Below are 19,655 nucleotides of genomic sequence, written 5' to 3' on the forward strand. Positions count from 1 at the left end.
CCCCACCCCCTTCCCAGAAGCAGGGGGGCCTTTCCTCTGCCCTCCCGCCTGAGAGCCCGGCAGCGGCAGCGGCGGCGGTCACTCTGGTCCAAGTGTGGGAGTCCCTCCTGGGTTCTGCCTCTCAGTCCTGCCCGCACGGGGCCCCCGGCGACCGCCCGGCGCGGGTGTCCCGGGGACTGGCGCCGCCGCGCTCCCGCCCGGTAAGTCACCGTCCTCGGGTGGGCCTGCTGGAGGCAGCGAGCCGCTGGGCTTGTGGCCTCGGTTCTCTGCTGCGCTTCAGAAGAGTTGTCGGGTTGTAGTTTGTCGGGCGTTTCATGGTGTTGGGGGGGGGGGGGATGAGGGGACGCGGGCGGGAGCGGGTGGTCAAGAGCGCATTCCTGAGATGTTTTCGGTGCCCAAAGGTGGTCTTAGTGACGCAAAGGGACAGGACCTGAGGGCCCGAAGAGCTGCCCCAGGATTTTGAGGAGTGATTGATTATATACGTTCAAGTTGGGGGAGGGGAGGGTGGGTGGAGATCATGGAAGTTTCTGAAAGGATTTTCAGATGTTAAAGAAGACTTACAGGATCCTGGAGGTCTGGCTCCTGTCAAGCTAAGGTCGCTTTTTGCCTCTAGCAAAGCATTAACATTAAGACCGTTGCGAACTCCTTGAGGCTTGTCATGCTCTGCCTGTCCCAAGTAGTTGTCAATGGGCTGCAGGTTGTAAGGAAATCTATTTATTTGAGAAAGAGGGGGGGAGAGAGAGCGCGCCCAGGAGGGTGGGGAGGAGCAGAGGGAGGAAGAGGGAAAGAGAAGCTCAAGCAGATTCCAGGCGCAGCAGAGTCACGACCATGAGATCATAACCTGAGCCGAAATCAAGAATCAGACACTGAACGTACTGAGCCACCCAGGCGCCCCAGGAATTTAAATTTTATCTACATTTCGTTTCCCTTTGTTCTCCTCATCAGGCAAGGGAACTTGCAAACTTCCTTAAAGGCCCTTCTGGAAACCAGATGTCCATCAACACAAGTTAAAATTTTTCCTGTACAGTTTTAAGTGGTTGTGGAAAAGAGCATGGGCTTTGGAGACCTGGATGGTTACATTAGCTGCCCAGCCTCTCCGGACTGCTTCATTTAAAACCTTGCTACTCAAAAAGTGTATTCCTCAAACTAGTGGCATCTTCCATACTCAGGAGCTTGTTAGAAAAGGAGCTTCCAGGCCCCACCCAGGATCCACTGAATCAAAATCCACATTTAAAAGACAAAAAAAAAAAAAATCCACTTTTAAACAAGATCCCCAGGCCATTCCTGTGCGTGTTAAAATTTGAGAAGATTCAACCTCAAGTTACTTCAAACCTTTGAACGTTAGTTTATCATCTCAGTTCCCAAACTGTGCACCGAGGCAGCCTAGGGCACCACCGTGAACTCACAGAGGCTCCCTGGGAAACTTTCAATTTTTAAGGGAAATAGGAGCATCTGTCCACCATCATGTGAAACTCTAGCTTGAGATAGTTCCATTTCAACATTAAATCATATCATTCCTTTTGATGATGTTGTATCAATGAGAAGCTAGGAATTGAGCTGTGATAAGATACTAATAGTGTGTGAAGATCAATATGGAGCCAGAAATGAGGTGTCCTGATTCCAAAATCTCAGGAGCTGTGCAGGGCCCACCAGGTGCTTAGTTGTTAGGGTATCAGCACATGTTACATTGTTTGAACCTGTCCTCAGAATAAATAGAACAGCTAGGTATTTCTTTTCCTAGGGATGCTGACACTCAGAGCCCTGAGAACTGAGAAAGTTTGCGAACCTCAGGCTTAATGTTTGGTTGATTACATCTCTCTCACTTGATTTTTGAGAGGATTAAGTGATAAAAGGCATAATAAATCCCTGCCCATTGAATATTGGTTCACTTTGCCTTAATTCAGTCTACTACTTTCCTGTTGAACTTTATCTGCATTCTGTAAAGACAAGTGCAAAGCCATCATAGTAAGGTCCACAAACCCTGGCCTTAGAAGCAAGCTGTGTGTACAAGGCCACATAATCGGTTGCCCTACCGTAACGTACAGTACTTCTATCTGTAGCATTCCTTCTTGTTTACAAACCACTTCACATCCACAACCTTAACTTTTCACAACCTCATGAGGAAAGCCATTTTAGAGAAGGAAAACTAAAGCCTTCCAATTCAGAGACGTTGCCTACCTGCCCAAGCTCACACAGCATTCTTTTCCTCCCTAAAACCAGTGCCCCTTATGTCTCTTGCTGCCCAGAGGGAAAGGAGGATCTGCAAAAACTGGGTGGACTGTGGGTAGGGAGTTTGAATTTGAACTTGGCAGCTCGCTGGAGTGCTAGCTTCCTGCAGGTGCTGAGGCCTCTCACTGCAAGTTCAGAGGGCCGCTAATAGCTGGCCTGAGGGTCACACTTGTGATGCCCTGGGATGATTGGAGCCCAGCGCATTGCCCCAACTTGCCATGAAATTGCACAGGTCCTAGGACAGTAGTGGATGCCCCCCAGTCTGCTGGGGTGATTGCGTTTGTCACAGAGCACCTGCCACCTAGGAATGACTGTTCTCAGATGATCACTATGTCCTCAGTGACTTGAAAGAAGTGCTACAGGCTTTAACAAGGAAAAGCACCTCCGAGATTGCATAATACCCTGCTCCCTTGATACACCCGGCTTGCCATCTGCCTTGGGACAAACTCTTGTAAGATGAGCTCCAGGGGTGCCTGGGGGGCTCGGTCGTTAAGAGTCTGCCTTCAGCACAGGTTGTGATCCCAGCGTCCTGGGATCGAGCCCCGCATTGGGCTCCCTGCTTGGCGGGAAGCCTGCTTCTCCCTCTCCCACTCCCCCTGCTTGTGTTCATGCTCTTGCTGTGTCTCTCTCTGTCAGATAAATAAATAAAATCTTAAAAAAAAAAAGATGAGCTTCAAATTCCCAGTGCCAGGCATTGGGGATGAGGGGGCTGGTGGGAAGCAAGTGGGACCCCGATGGCTTAGGTCACATGCACACACCTGGGTCCATCTGGCTGTCTGTGGACAAATAGAAGTAAAAGAAGTTACCTGATGACAGAGGCTGGGCTCCCATTGCTGCAGGATGACAGGGCTCTGGTCTCACAGCGTCGAAGAATGAATCTCGGGACACAGTGGGGTGAAGTGAAGTGAGTGTTGATTAAGTGAAGGGGAGAGCAGAAAGGAAAGAAAAAGCTCTCGAGACTGAGAGGGGTCCCGAGTGGGTTGCCACTGAGGGCTTTTAGTGGCAGTCTTTTATTGAAAACTTGAACAGGAAGCTTGTGGCCTTGCAATTCTGGTGCCGTCTTGGTTTGAGCAGGACTGTTGATAACACCCTTAATGACTGACTGCTTTGAGGTCTGGTCATATTCTGTGATTACAGTGTAGCCGCCAAAGAAAATTACTCCCTAACGTCCGGGCCAGGTGGTCTGGTCTGTTCCCTTATCTCTTGTTCGCTCTGTCTTAGCTCCTTTGCCTACCAGGAATAGTTTCAGAGCCTAGTCAGGGCCCTGTCTCTCCCTGCCTATACCTTAACCCTTTCCTTACTATCTGAGGGTGGCATTGTCTAACTAGCAGCCAGATAGCTATGCTGTGAGTGTTGAGGAAAGGGAACTTTATTCTGCTTCATTTATTTCCATTTTAGGTGATTTAATGAGACTTACACCCCCCCCCCCCCACATGTGCGCGCGCATATACACAAAGGCAGTTTTGGAGGGTCTGAGTAGATCAGGGGGTTGGTAATGGATGCTGGTCCCCATGTCAGGGACGCTTACGACCTGGAAGGGCTGGGACAGTTCATGGAAAGCAATGGAAGCCTCCATAGAGAGCGCTTTCGAGACGAGGAGAGCTACATCAGAGCTGAACACACCATTGCCTCTGGATCCCTCATTTGGTTCTTGTCCAGATCAGGGGTGACCAGAAATGATGACCATCTGTCCAGTGTTTCTCAGCCTCCGGCCAGGGCCAAGTAGGCCTGGCGCACGCCACCGCTCTGCCCACCCGAGCCTCAGTCCACTGGGTGGAATGTCCTGCTTTCTTCCTTTTCCTTGGGTCGAATTCCTTCTTAAGGGGGCAGTGTACAGAATCACCTTCATTTTTAATAATAACCAAATCTAACATTTGCTGAGAAGTCACTAGGAGCGCGCCTTGTCCCCAAAACCCCCCGTACTAGCTTGTTAGGGCTTCTGTAACGAAGTACCACAAATGGAGTGGCTTACTCGACAGAAACGTATTGTCTCACGGTTCTGGTGATCAGAGTATGGACAGAGCCACGCTTCCTCCAAAGGCACTAGGGGAAAAAACTGTCCCAGAAAACTGTCCCAGGTCTCTTAGTTTCTGGTAGTTCCTTGGCTTGTGCCGCATAGTACTGTTCTTCACATGACATTCTTGCTGTGTGGTTATCAGCCTCCAAGTTTTCCTGTTTTATAAGGACACCAGTCATACTGGATTGGGGACCAACCCCACTCTGGTATGACCTCAGCTTAACTAATTATGTCTGCAAAAACCCTATTTCTAAATAAGGCCACATTTTGAGGTTTTGGGAGTGAAGATTCAATGTATAAATTTGGGGGTGGGGAGGATACAATTCATACAATCACACCCTCCACCCACCCCCCAACTAACCCATGAGGAAGCTGAAGCACAGAGAAGATAACCTTCCCAGAGCCACACTGCTAGGAAGTGACCAAGCTGGGATTCGAATCTGAGGCCCATTACCCAGGGCAGTGGTTTTCCTAACTTGGGCAAGAACCAGCATCACCCCGGGGCTCATTAGACACAGACTGGTGGAGCCCACCCCCCAGAGTTTCTGGTGCCCCAGGTCTGGGTTGGGGCCAGAGCGTTTGCATTTCTAATGAGTTCCAGCTGATGGCGCTGTTGCTGGTGGTGTGGGACTCTCAAAACCACTGCCCTAGGGCTTCTCAGGCTTCCGGGAGTGTAAACATCAGGGGAAGTGTTGTTTGCTCTTTTGAGTAGACCCTGTGGCTCACTCCAAGGGATTTCAACGTGATAAGTCTGGAGGGGACCCAGAAACGTGTATTCTTGACAAGCAAGCCCAGCGGTTCTGAGTCACGGGATGAGTAGCCACACTCTGAGAAAGAATGTGGTTCCTGCTGCCCACCCCCACCCCCACCCGCAGACACTGACTCCCCGCCCTCCAGTTCCTTAGCTTTGACTGCTCACCAGAATCACCTGGTAACTCTCAGAAGTATTGGACTGATGGCTGGGATTCATCCTTGAGGCTTCTGATTGCGTTAGTTGCCGGGGGCAGGGGGAAGGGGGGTGGCCTGAGCTACTGAGTTTTTTTGTTTTTTGTTTTTTTTGCCATGTCTTAGAGGTGACTCTGACGTGCAGACAAAGTTGAGAACCACTGCCACAAGCCCAAGCTTGGTGAAAAGCTGTTACACGCTGGTTACTGTGGGGTGAGTTTCCAGAACGTTCATCCGCAGAGCCTGGACACCCCAGGAGCTCCGGTTCTTCCCCAGCACTAAGTCAGAAGGGTCCTCCTTGTCACTAAGAACTTGTGCAGCCCAAAAGTCTGTATCTTTCCCCTAGAGAACCAGCATTTTTATTCCTTCATCCACAAGAGGCAGGGTGGTGCCCTGGTGAGCTATGAGGACTCTGGAGCCAGGTTGCCGGGGCCTGACCCCAGCTTCTACCTTTGCGAAGAGCATGACCTCGTGTACATTATTTATGGGGTGCTTCCCTTCTCTGAAAATCTGGTCTCCTCGGGTGGTTGTGAGGAATAAGTGAGTTTACTGCAGGTAAAGATCTTATAACAGCACCTAGCACAGAGCGAGCTCCAAGTTAGTGTGTCTTATAACTGTTCAATGAGCAGATAAGTATTAAGCAGCTGCTATGTGCCAGGCACTGGGGTACAACAGGGAATGAAACACTAACAGGGAATAAAAACCTCTACCCCTCAGAGCGGACAATGGAGGGAGCAGAAGATGATAATATATAACTCAAAGGGTACTAGGTTATTTCTGTCGGAATTCCCAAGATGTCCTGAGGCACCCTTTAACGGACTGCATGTTTTTGTTATCTGCCCCCCCCCCCCACTTCGGATGTTAAAGCCCTAATTCGTAATGTTGATGGTATTGGGGGGGGGGGGGCGCTTGCAGTTGTAAAGAGATCATCGGTGTAGAGCCCTCATGAATCTGTATAGTGCCCGTGTGAGAAGAGACAGCTTAATCCCCCTCTGCTCTCTGTCATGTGAGGCTCTAGCAAGACTTCACTCTGCAAACCAGGAACCTACCCTGCGGACACCCTGATGCCTGACTTTCCAGGCTCCAGAACCCTGAGACATCAATTTCTATTGCTTACGCTGCAGTCTTTGGTAATTGTTCTAGCAGCCCGAGCTAAGACATAGCCTACGTGAAAGAGATGGCAAAGTCACGTCCTGTGTCTCCAGGCCGGGCGCCGTGGGACTCCGGTGGAGGGCAGGGAGAGAATGATGGAGTGGGCATGGAGAGGCGGGGAGGGAAGCGTGTGGGCCACAGTTGTCATTCCCCAGCGCGCTGCCCTGCCCTCTCACCGCCTTCCTCTTCTTGGATTAAACTTTTCCAAGAAAGCTCTCTGGATCTCTCTCCCCTCCCTCTGTCCTCTCTTTTATCTGCCTCCCCCAGTGGCTGGCTGGAAGATTTCCCAGTCTGCCTAGTGCTTTCGGTCCTCCCGCCTGGGAACGGGGATGGGCTGGACCGGAGCAGGGCGCAGAGACACACAGCAACCCGGGGCGTCCTAGCGGGAGCGGCTTTTCCCTCTTGCACGGTAGGGTCGCTTCCTTCCCTTTCTGGGAGGCTCGTTCCCGGACAGAAACGCTCTCGCCTGGTGGGCGCTGAAGGGTGCTGGTCCTTCGATTTCCCAAAAGCCGTGGACTTCCTGCAAGATCTCGCCGCCAGCGGGGCTCTCCTCCGAAAGTTCCCCCCGGGGCCCCCTTGGGCTGCAGCCACAGGTGGCCATAGCCGGGCGAGGGAGGGCCCTGCGCCCCTTGCCCCATGCGGTCTCCCTGCCCCACAGGGCTGCGGGGATGCTCAGCCAGGAGCCCGGTCCCCAAGTCGCACATACCGCCTTGCCTCAGCAGGTGTCACTGTGGTTGGGAAAGTGAGCGCCTGCAAATGCCCGAAGGCTGTGCACGCAGACTTGGGCGGGGGGACACTAAACGGACTGAAATGTTCCCCCAAATGAAGAATTGTTCCCATTAGCACTTGCACCTCCTGAGGCCGCCATGGTCGAGGCAGAGGGTCCTTTTTCGCAAAGCAGGGATGAGACTTGGATCAAACTCGTCCATTCGGGTGAGGTCTTGGGCCCCCTTCTCCCTGGACTTCCCTGCAGCCTTCAGGGGGGTGATTCTCAGTCACCACCACCCTTTGAGGAGCTTTAAATGCAGATCCCTGCCCTCACCTGGGAATTCTGTTTGGAACTCATGGGAATCTGCATTTTTAAAAAATTTCATTATAGTTAACGTACAGTATTATATTAGTTTCAGGTATGCAATATAGTGATTTAACAGTTCTATGCATCACCCAGTGCTCATCATGGTAAGTGTACTTTTTAATCCCCATCACCTGTTTCAGCCACCACCACCCCCACCTCCCCTCTGGTAACCCATCAGTTTGTTCTCTATGGTTGGGAGTCCGTTTCTTGGTTTGTCTTTTTTCCTTTGTTCATTTGTTTGTTTCTTTTTTCTTTCTTTCTTTCTTTCTTTCTTTTTTTTTTTTTAAAGATTTTAGTCATTTGACAGAGAGAGACACAGCGAGAGAGGGAACATGAGCAGGGGGAGTGAGAGAGGGAGAAGCAGGCTTCCCGCGGAGCAGGGAGCCCAATGCGGGGCTCGATCCCAGGACCCTGGGATCACCACCCGAGCTGAAGGCAGACACTTAACGACTGAACCACCCAGGCGCCCCCATTTGTTTGTTTCTTAAATTCCACATATGAGTGCAATCTTGTGGTATTTGTCTTTATCTGACTTATTTCACTTAGCATAATAAGACACTCTAGCTCCATCCGTGTTGTAAATGGCAAGATTTCAGTCTTTTTTATGGCTGAGTAATATTCCATTGTATGTATATGTATACCTCATCTTCTTTATCCATCTATCGATGGACACTTGGGCTGCTTCCATAATTTAGCCATTATAAACAATGCTGCAATAAACATATGGGTACATATGTCTTTTTGAATTAGTGTTTTTGTGGTTTTTTGGGTAAATACCCAGCAGTGGAATTACTGGATCATATGGCAATTCTACTTTTAATTTTTTGAGGACCCTCCATACTGTCCTGCACAGTGGCTGTACCAGTTTCCATTCCCACCAACAGTGCAGGAGGGTTCCTTTTTCTCCAAATCCTCAAAACACTTGTTGTTTCTGGTGTTCCTCATTTTAGCTGTTCTGACAGGTGTGAGGTGGTATCTCACTGTGGTTTTGGTTTGCATTTTCCTGATGGGGAATCTGCATTTGTAACAAGTGCCTCTGATATCACAATTGGTGCATTCCTTACCTTGAAAAACACTAAGATACTCAGTCACATTAAATCAATTTCTGGAGATTTGCCAGGAATCTGGATACTGTTTTAAAAGATGTTTCACTGGGTAATTAGAAAATTACAGAAGTATTTTTCTCTCCAAAGGGCAGAAAGTGGCCATTTTCACCACTGATATAGCTACATTTTGGATTTGATTACAACCAAATGCCTGCTACTCTCTTCAGCCCTTACTTATATAATTGTCTCATTTGTTTCTCTCACAACTTGACGGCATCGGCCTCTCCATTTCCACACTGCGTAACTGAGATTTCCCAGGTTAAGAAATTTGCCCAGAGTCTCTGCTCATCTGTACAGGGTGTTGGCTCCACCCCAGATCTGTGTGGCCCCCAAAGCTTTGCAACCCTCTGTAGTTGGTATAAATGGATAAGGGAAGCATGGGCTCTTGGTCCGTCAATCTGACCCCTGATGGGATGACATGCAAGTTCTGCAGACTTCAGATTGGAGCTAGACACAAAATGTACTGGAGATTTAACTTGGAGTCCACTGCAAACCTTACCAGGGGTTTTGGGTCCAGATTCGGCCAGACACTGGCCATTTCTGTGTATCAGAGTCACTTGGCATTTATTCCAGCAGCCTCCAAACGCAGAGCTCCCTGGCTCTGTGCGCCCCCTACAGTCCATTCTCAGCACAGCCGCAGAGTGCGCTTTCTAAAGCGTCAATCAGATCCTATCACTCCAACCTTCCAATGATTAGAATAAAATCTAAAGCCCTGATTGTGGTCCTCAAAACTCTAGTGGCTATAACCCAGGCTACCTCTCCCTCTTCATCTTCTACCATTCCGCACTGCTCACTGAGCTCTTTTCTTTTCTCATTCCCATCTTAGGGTCTCACCTGCTATAATATAATGGCCACAAGGATAAGAACTTTGCCCTATGCACTGCTAAATCTTCTGTGCTGGCATTTGAGAAATATTTGTGAGTGAATATTTATGAATGAATTTGTGAATTGTGTTTTTTGATTCTTAGGTATCGTTTCATTAGGAAAAATAGAGTGGGAAATAGTTGGGGGGGAAGCTCAGCAACATTCTATTTCACTTCTACATATTTGTAGGTTTTTGAGGTTCTCCTGTCTACTCTCTAGAGTCAAAACACACTAAGAGCACGGTTTCTGAAAGGAAAAAACATACCCACTGAACAGAGGAACGCCAGTCCCCCTCCACCACTCCCTGTGTTCACATCATGGGCCACCTGCGAGGACCCCTCTTGGAGCAGACCATGTTCTCTAACCTGCTGTGGAAGAATTTACACTGGTTTTTTAGTGTGGAGACCAGGCAGACGACATCAGTACCCAATATAGAGGGGCACGTATAACAAAAATGGACCACAAGGCAGAAGTTGATGTGCCTGCCCATCCAGCCAACAACAACAAAAAAAGAACTCTCCTTTCTCCTCTCAGCTAAGTTAATGGATTTGGCAAAGAAAGGATGAGGTTCTTGGATGGGATGAAAGAGGAAGGGAGGTTGCTGTCTTCATTGTTTGGTTTGTTGGTTGGTTTTGTTTTGAAGGGTGTTGCTTGCCAAAGATCAGGTGGTGGTTATCTCCACATCTTGGGTCATGTTGGGGAACTATTTCAAGGCTGGAATTGCCTGGGATCCGAGCGGAAGTGATTCACGCATGCTCAGCCCTGCCTCACCACTGCCCTTCCCTGCCGCCATGCATCTCTCGTTGTCTGTGGACCTGACACGCTATCCAGTGGCCACATCTGTACAGAGAGCCCTGGTACAAAAATTACTATTTTTGTCAACACAAATATGTAGAAGCAACTGAATTTAGGTGTTATTACAGAATAAGGCTTCTGTCATTCCTAAAGCTTTTTTTTTTTTTCGATTTCTAAAAAAAACCCCAAAAACCCAAGTTAAACTTTTTTTATAGCCGAGGCACACTCATAGTGGAGCTAATAAAGCAGAAGGCTCAGAGATGTGCATTTGCATGGCTTCTTCCAAGGCCCTGGGTATAACCTGGGGATGTATTCACATGTCACATGACCCATGTGTAAAATTTTGTAAAATTTGAAACATGAGCTATTTTAACCGTAATCAGTTAGAACCACTCTCTTTTTCCACTTTCACTCCAATGACTTTTTGCTTCTGGTGGTGTTGGAGGTGGTAATGGTCATTTTGGTGATCTAGCTGCAGGAAAGTTGCATTGCAGGTACATTTGGTTTGGATGTCCATAGGATATGTTTATTTGGTTCCCAGTTAGTTTGTGGAGAAATAAGTTATACAGAGTTTTGCTGATTGCCCCAGTGGGGGAAGGGCCCTTAGTACCTGTGGTCTATTACGCTTCCTCACCGGGCATTGTAAAACAAAGATGCCCAAGACCAAAGTGTGTATATAATGAAGGAGAAATAGGTTTGCAATGTACAAAGCCAGAAGCTAGTCTGTGGAAAACTCATGTAATCGTCAGAACTTGAATATTGTGAGTAAAAGATTTGTTTCTCCTTGGTGCTGGGTCAAAGCAGAAGTAATATCCTGTCTAGATAAAAAACTAGAAAATAGAAAGACATACCATATGATTTCACTTATATGTGGAATCTAAACAAAACAAATGAATAAACAAGCAGAATCAGACTTGTGAATGCAGAGAACAAACTGATGGTTGCAAGAGGGTAGGGGGCTTTAGGGGTGGGCAAAATGGATGAAGAGGAGTGGGAGGCTTAGGCTTCTAGTTAGGGAGTAAGTCAGTCATAGGAATAAAAGGTACAGCATAGGGAATACAGTCAAGGTTATTGTACTAGCCTTGAATCGTGACAGACCGTAGCTACACTTGTGGTGAGAAGAGCATAACACACAGAGAAGTTGAATCACTATGTTGTACAACTGAAACTAATGGGACATCATGTGTCACCTATACTCAAATAAGAAAAATGGAAAAAAATGAAAAAAATCTTCGTAATGGGCCACCGCAATAAGGACATCTGTCACAAGCCGATTCATAAATGGCTTCAATTTATAGCATTTAGAGTTATTACTACTTAAAATCTGAAGACTTAAAGAAAAACATAATAGAGTTTTCCTAAATTTGACAACAATCCTAAAATTTGCATGACATTAAGAATAATGAGATGTTACTATTTGGTATTACAAAAATCATTATATAAAAAGTGTAGCCAAAAATATAGGAAAAAAATAATGGGCTGGTCAGTCAGCTTATATATTATATATAATTATTACCTTAATTATATATAAGGCTATGTCTGGATTTTGTGATGTTTGTGGTATTTGTCACCTTTTTATTTTTTTATTGAGCTATAATTGCATATAACATTATATTAGTTCCAAGTGTGCAATATAATGATTTGATGTGTATATATATTGCAAAATGATCACTACAATAAGTCTAGTTAATATCCATAACCACATATAGGTACACTTTTTTTTCTTGTAATGAGAACTTTATTTTTTTTTTTTTTGGAGGGGAGAGAAAATGCGCTCATGAACAAGGGGAGGGACAGAGGGAGAGGGAGAGAGAAAGGATCCTAAGCAGGCTCCACACCCAGCACAGAGCCTGACTTGGGGCTCAATCTTGCTACCCTGAGATCACGACCCCAGCCAAAATCAGGATTTGGTCACTCAACCAACCCAGCCATGCAGTGCCCCTGTAATGAGAACTTTTAAGATCTACTGTCTTAGCAACCTTCAAGTATACAACGCAGTATTATTTCTTTTTTTTTTTTTTTTTAAGATTTTATTCATTTACTTGATGGAGAGAGAATGAGAGAGAGAGCACATGAGAGGGTGGAGGGTCAGAGGGAGAAGCAGACTCCCTGCCGAGCAGGGAGCCCGATGCGGGACTCGATCCAGGGACTCCAGGATCATGACCTGAGCCGAAGGCAGTCGCCCAACCAACTGAGCCACCCAGGCGCCCCAACAACGCAGTATTATTAACTATAATCACTGTGCTGTATGTTAGATCCCCATGACTTATTTATTTTATAACTGGGAGTTTGTACCTTTTAATTCCCTTCACCCATTTCTCCCACATCCCATCCTCTGCCTCTGGCAATCATGAATCTGTTCTGTATCTTATGAGTTCAGGGTTTTTTTTTTCTTTTTTAGAGTCCACATATAAGTGAAATTATATGATATTTGTCTTTCTCTGTCTGACTTATTTCACTTAGCATAATGCCCTCAAGGTCCAACCATTTTCTCAAATGACAAGATTTCCTTTTTTATGGCTGAATAGTATTCCATTATATATAATGGAACATTATTATAATGGAATACATATATATATATGAATATCTGCATGGGGGTGCGGATATCTTTTCAAGTTAGTGTCTTCGTTCCTTCAGATAAATACCCAGGAATGGAATTGCTGGGTCATGTGGTACTTCTATTTTTAATTTTGTGAGGAATCTTCATGCTGTTGTTTACAGTGGCTGCACCAATTTACATCTCACACGGGTGCGTGAGAGTTCCCTTTCTCGGTATCCTGTCGCCATCACTTACTATTTCTTGTCCTTTGATGATAGTCATGCTAACAGGTGTGAGATGATAGCTCTTTGTGGCTTGGATTTGCATTTCCGTGATGATGAGTGATGTTGAGCACCTTTTCATGTGTCTGTTGGCCATCCGTAGGTCTTCTTTGGAAAATGTCTATTCAGATCCTCTGCCCATTTTGAAAATGGATTGTTTGGTTCTTTGCTATTGAGTTGTTTGAGTTTTTAATATATTTGGATATTAACCCTTATCAGATATATGGTTTGCAGATATTTTCTCTCATTCAGGAGACTGCCTTTTTATATTGTTAATGGTTTCCTTTGCTGTACAGAAGCTGTTTAGTTTGATGTAGTACCACTCATTTATTTTTGCTCTTCTCTCTTTTCTTAAGATTTTATTTATTTATGTGTTTTTTTATTTGAGAGAGAGAGCGCGCGTGTGCACTACTGGGGGGGTGTGCGGAGAGGGGTAGAGGGAGAAAGAGAAGCAGACTCCCCGATGAGCAGGGAGCCTGATGTGGGACTCGATCCCAGAACCCTGGGATCGTGACCTGAGCCAGAGGCAGGAGCTTAACCGACTGAGCCACCCAGGTGCCCTATTTTTGTTTTTCTTTCTTTACTTTTAATGTCGGTCAGCTTTTTAAAGTTCGTAATTGGTTGTGATTTCATTTCTCACTCTAAGTGAATACTTTGGTACCTCTCCTACGTACCTATTAAGATTCTGCTGCCCGGGATGGACAGAAACAGGTAAGCAAGACTTCCTAGGGGAACGTTCCTTAACCAGCCGGTGGGGCCGTCCTGCACGCTACACTACCAGCTCCTTGGAAAGGGAAGGCAGAAACCGATCAGAAGAGGGAGAAACCAGAGAGGAAAGGAAGGAGTGCAGACGTTCGAGCTGAATAGGTGAAAGTGGGCAAGGAAAGAGATGAAGACTCGTAATAGCTGCTAACCAGAAAGAGACACAGAAAGCAAAATATTAGGAAAATGTGGAGTAAAACAGACTAAACATTTTAGAGGGTTTTTCTAACTCTCTGCCAGGCCTTTCCCAGATGGCAACTGAACCATTTGTTTAAATTAAGTCTTGCTTAAATTATAAGGAGCTGAGCTCATTGTCAATGTCAAGAATTCTTGGAAGCCAGCCACGGGAGGTGGGAGAGCATACAGTGCTATAGGGTGGGGAGCGGCTCTCCATTTGCCAGCTGAGGGTTTCTGGGATCCTTCTGGTATTCACTCATGTTTGAAACAATAGTCAGCCCTCCAAAAGTCTGCCACTTTATCATGACTCTAGGGCGGAGGCCAAGTGCCATGAAATATTAAGCATCTTGAATGGAAAACTTCTTTTTAAAAATTCTCGGAAATGAAAGTAATGGGGGAAAAGCAAAAGCTGGGGTAGGTAGCTGAGTGGGTTGGTGGGTCTCTCCCCTCTCTTTTCTTTTTCTTCCTTTTTTTTTTATTTTGTTATAGTTCCTATAAAGTTCTTTAAATCATAAATAATTTTAAAACCAAATATGCAACCCACAGGATTAAAAATTAAGATAAAGTTGACCTGTTAAAGGGTCCTAAAGAGTCATACATAGAAATAAGAATTTCCTGACATTACAAAACAGAGTCCTGCGTTTTCACATTGGTGGCCCGGGGTCGAAGATGCATTATCAAAGGAGAGTAAAGAAAACAGGCTGGAACAGGGCAGAGATCACAGGGTCTGGTCTGAACATCCAATAAAGAGAAGCACTCTCTGGATAAGCACAAATTGTCCACTTGCACGTCTTAAAACTCTTAGCGCCTTTGCCCCCTGGCAACAGCTCGTGGGGCTGCTCCCAATCCTCCCCCAGCATCTCTGGCTAATCTCCGTTCTCAGCCTGATGGCTTCCTTCACACCCACCTGCCCCAGCTGTGTCTTTCGCAAACACTTACAGACTGCAGCCAAGCTAGTTTTCTTTTTAACTTTCAGTTTTTATTGAGGTAAATTAGGAGTTGGGAACAATCCCAACTTAACTTTCCTAATACTGTCACTAAGTGGCCACGGGTAATTGCTTAAAAGCTGGCCGCCAGATGACCGTGTGATCAGAACAGCCCATGGTGGCCGGCAAACCTCAGAAGGGTCAGCCGTTCGGCGCCACTCCGCAGCCCATCATCTGTACGCTTTACTGAACCTTCCATGGGAAAACCAAGCCTCTGGATCTGTGCAATTTGGATCAGAGCTACCCGAACAGCCTCTCCATGGGCTTCTCTGGGCTAAAGGGACAAGGATCTTAATTGTTGAAAGTAATGATGATGATGTCTAACAGAAAATTACTTGCCCATGTACACAGCAAGCTGGATCAGTTACTGGAGACCGTTCACCTAGTGCTAATGACTTTTAGAATATCTCTGTGCCATAGGGGTGAGCATTTTGGCTCTTTAAATTCCTGCAGGGTATATAAGGCGGTGTGCCATGTTGAAAGGAAGTTGAGCCCCGTTCTGGGCCTGCCTCAGTTGCCTCCCAGTAAATAGTGTGAAGGTAGGTCAGTCACTCCATTTCTGGGGTCCTTAACATAGCTGTCCATAAGAGGGGGAGGAGGCACTCTGCCATATTGACTGGAAAGTGTAGTTATGGAGGTCAAAGTGATGAATGCTATGAACAGATTTTGGACATTTCTATTCAAATGTAAGTAAAGTATATGACACAAATGAAAGATTCTCTATCCCTGGCACCTCACCTTGTGGTCCTGCTCTCCAGCCCCTGCTGGACCTGCCATCCCGGGCCCCCCCGCCCCCCGGGCATGTCAGCCGTTGAGGAGCTCCACTGTAATAGAACATAATCATCCTGATGTAGCTGGTTGGTGAGGGATGAGATCCATGAATTCTGACAGTTAACATTGCTTTGCCTATCAAAATTTTATTTTATTATTATTTTTTTTAAAAGATTTTATTTATTTGAGACAGAGAGAATGAGAGACCGAGAGCATGAGAGGGAGGAGGGTCAGAGGGAGAAGCAGACTCCCTGCTGAGCAGGGAGCCCGATGCGGGACTTGATCCCGGGACTCCAGGATCATGACCTGAGCCGAAGGCAGTCGCTTAACCAACTGAGCCACCCAGGCGCCCTGCCTATCAAAATTTTAAAAGGAGTAAGTATTCCATGATTCTATCCTAATTCTAGGCATATGCTTTGGGGCTTGTCCTTTAAAGCTATGGGGCTCTGAAAAATGTTAGTGGGCCCAGCCAGTTCATCTTTTTTTATGATTGAGACACAAAGGGAGATAAAGAATGAATATTGCCGTTTTTATCCTTGCTCATGGGGGTAGAATTGTTTTCTACAGCGTTCCCTCAACCTCCAAAATCTCGAATCAAAGGAGAGAATGAAAGAGAAGAATGGTTCCTCTAAATTATTCAAATTTAAGAATATAGGTACAGATCAGACTGAGGCAACAGCAAAAATCTGTCTCACTATGACGTAGCAAACATCCCCACGCCCAATCAAAGCCAATCAGCTTCCACTGAAGTGGCCTCCCCAGTCACAGAGGCGATCTCCCTTGTTTTCCTTTGTACCCAGGGTTCCTCATCCATCCTGGGGAATTTTGGAAAGTTTTTAACTTTTTCAATAATATTTTCTAAGTCAGTCTGTCTCTCAGCACAAAGGCAAGTTTTCAGATCAGTTTTTAAAAAATGAGTTGCATCTGGTGTTTTTCATACTACAGAAGTCAGTGAACATGTTGACGTATTGAGATTACAATTTCCCATATCTAGATGATTTCCTGCTAAATTTTTCGAGAGGTTTATTGGCTTTGGTCCCTCATTTTAGTTCAGGATGATAATTTAAAAATGCTTATAAGGCAAAAGCCTTTCTCCCTAAGAAGGAGCCATGGAAAATTAGAAGTGTGGCTATCTGTGAACACAACTACATACACATGGATGTGTCAGAGAAAAACCAGAGTTGGACGGTAGGTAAAGGAGTACAGAGTTTATTCAGGACTACTGCAATAGGGGAAAAGAGACCTCAGTGTAGAACTAAGCTCACTTCCAAATGCAGCATGAACAGCGGGAACTGATAGCCAAGAGCAGGGTTGGGAGTAGTGGATAGAAAATTACTAAGAGGAATTATCAGTAATAAGGAGATTTTTGGCTTAAACCAATCTAACAGGATTCTTGCTGAAGACATGCCCGGAGTGATCAGGCATCACCTGAGGGATGGTGAAGAATGAGGAACCTGCTCAGGAGGATGAAGACTTTCACTAAACCCACTTAGTTCCTGCTAGAACTGGCTTTTACAAGGAAGTGTGTAAATGGACCTAGGAGAGGGTTCAGGAGCCTGACTAAAGTTTGGTCACGCAAGGAATCTTTGTCAAAATATTTATACATATAGATATATATGTAAACATATACACACAATATATCGATAGGTATATTTTTTTCTGGATTCTTAAAATTTCAAGTTTTTAGTGAAAAATTTCCTAGGGCAGTGGTTCCCTTGTGGGAGTCCATGGAGCATTTGCGTGAGAATAATCTGGGGGTATATATTTTTTTTAAATATAGATTTAAGAGTTCTAGATCCCCCGATGATCTGACTTAGTGGGACCTAGGAATCTATATTTTAAACATATTCATCAGTCATTTTCATGCTCAGTTAATTTGAGAACCACTGTCTAGGGCTGTGTACTTGTCAAGTCTTGAAAAAAGCAAAGCCATATCTTATGCTTTATTTTCTAAAATAGTAGTGACGGGGGCTACCACTTAGTTACTTTTATGTTTCAGATTCTGTACTAGGTATTTCCTCTATATTATTTTGCGTTAAACACGTAGTTATTGAGAGCCTGTTATGGTGTTGAATTTGCTGTCGTCTAACCCAAATCAAGAGGGTTTCTTTAGCTTTAGGAGAATGAATGGTTTTTGAGCTAGACAGCTTTTGAACCATCTTTATTAAAGCATGCCTCCCCTTACCTCAGTTTACTTTCTTTTTGTGAGGCGCACAATGTAGAGCTGTGGTAAACTAAACAACTGTCAGATACCTTAGCCTAGAAATACCATTGAAATTGATAGCAAGTGCATGGTTTAGATGCAAAAGAGTGGAGTGGAGTGCAGTTTGATAGGTCAGGAGTTAATAGTCTGTGTTTTCAGGTAGAGCATCATAGATTCCCTTCGGGGTACTGATAGTTTGCATAGTAAATGCCTCCACATATATATTTTTTCTTGTCCATTTTTTTAATGTAACGATGCAATTGTGCTGATTTGTGTTGTTAGAATTCTTGGTATTTTTCCATCTAAGGTGAGTCATTTGCAAATTGATTCATTCGTAAATATTAAGGTATATTCCAGAGACAGTTTCAGGGTATGGTGTTTTATCTCTCTTTCTTTATTATGTTAATCACTCTACATTACATCACTAGTTTTTGATGTAGTGTTCCATGATTCATTGTTTGCGTATAACACCCAGTGCTCCAGGCAGAACGTGCCCTCTCTAATACCCATCACCTGGGTATTTACCCCAAAGATACAAATGTAGTGTTTTATCTTTTTTAAAGTCTTCTCAAGGTCACAATCATTGGCAGTGGAGGTAGAATTGGAATCCTTAAGTCCATTCTTTCACTCCCAGCCATACTGATAGAAACAACGTGATTTTTAGATCTAGGACATGGTTGATAGCCACCATCCTTACTGTCCTGTCAAAGCATTTGAGGATGGATAGAAAGAATTGCCATCCCCCAGTTTACCCTGTGAATTCCAAAAATCCCAATGTAGACACTATTATTTTTTTTATTTTATTTATCTGAGAGAGAGAATGGGAGACAGAGAGCAAGAGAGGGGAAGGGTCAGAGGGAGAAGCAGACCCCCCCTGCTGAGCAGGGAGCCCAATGTGGGACTCGATCCCAGGACTCCAGAATCATGACCTGAGCCGAAGGCAGTTGCTTAACCAACTGAGCCACCCAGGCACCCTGTAGACATTATTTTTATTTTATTTTTTAATTTTAATTTTTTTTAAAGATTTTATTTATTTGACAGAGAGTCAGCGAGAGAGGGAACACAAGCAGGGGGAGTGGGAGAGGGAGAAGTAGGCTTCCCACTGAGCAGGGAGCCTGATGCTGGGCTTGATCCCAGGACCCTGGGATCATGACCTAAGACGAAGGTAGACGCTTAACGACTGGGCCACCTAGGCACCCCTAGAAATTATTTTTTAAAAGATTGAGCAAGTTTGGTTTTAAAAATGTTTGATCTCTGCTTCTGTTTGGGTTATAAAAGCATGGATTATCCGTCTTTGTGGTTTTAAAGGCTCTTTATATCTCCTGGCATGGTCTGATTTGTTTCAAGTACATCTGCTATGAATGTAACTGAAAGGGAGACTGTCAAAATTTACAGGTCTTGGGCAATTCCTCCCCAATGAAATAGAGAAGGGGGATCTGTTTAATAATCAAAGTTTCAAAGGTTCTCAACCAATAAAGCTATAGCAAAATTTTTAAGTATGAGGAAAAGAGAACAATTTTCCTTTTATCTATCTAGACAGCCAATCTCACGGTCATGGAGTTCTTTTCTGACAATAAATATGAAATGTCTCTTGAACATTGGCTAGTCATTCATTGAACAAAGATTTATTGTGTGCCTATCATGCACCAGCATTTTAGGCACTTTAGATACATCAGGGAACAAACAGATAAAGATCACTTATCCCCCAGACCTTTTTTCCTCTTAAACTTTTGAGCATTCTGGGGAATTTGAA

At 45.3% G+C, this 19,655-nt stretch overlaps 1 protein-coding gene across 1 annotated transcript in view; it reads left to right on the forward strand.

The window, feature by feature from the left end:
• Positions 1 to 19,655, forward strand: part of CDCA7L (cell division cycle associated 7 like) — a 172,066-nt gene continuing 152,411 nt past the window's right edge. Inside the window, exon 1 of the mRNA XM_064575181.1 lies at positions 1 to 200. The gene's annotated coding sequence lies outside the window, so the exon portion shown is untranslated. The remainder of the gene's footprint in view (positions 201 to 19,655) is intronic.

This window comes from Mirounga angustirostris, unplaced genomic scaffold (assembly GCF_029215605.1).
Source record: "Mirounga angustirostris isolate CCGP_5_RB_7025 unplaced genomic scaffold, mMirAng1.0.hap1 SCAF_12, whole genome shotgun sequence".
NCBI lineage: Eukaryota > Metazoa > Chordata > Mammalia > Carnivora > Phocidae > Mirounga > Mirounga angustirostris.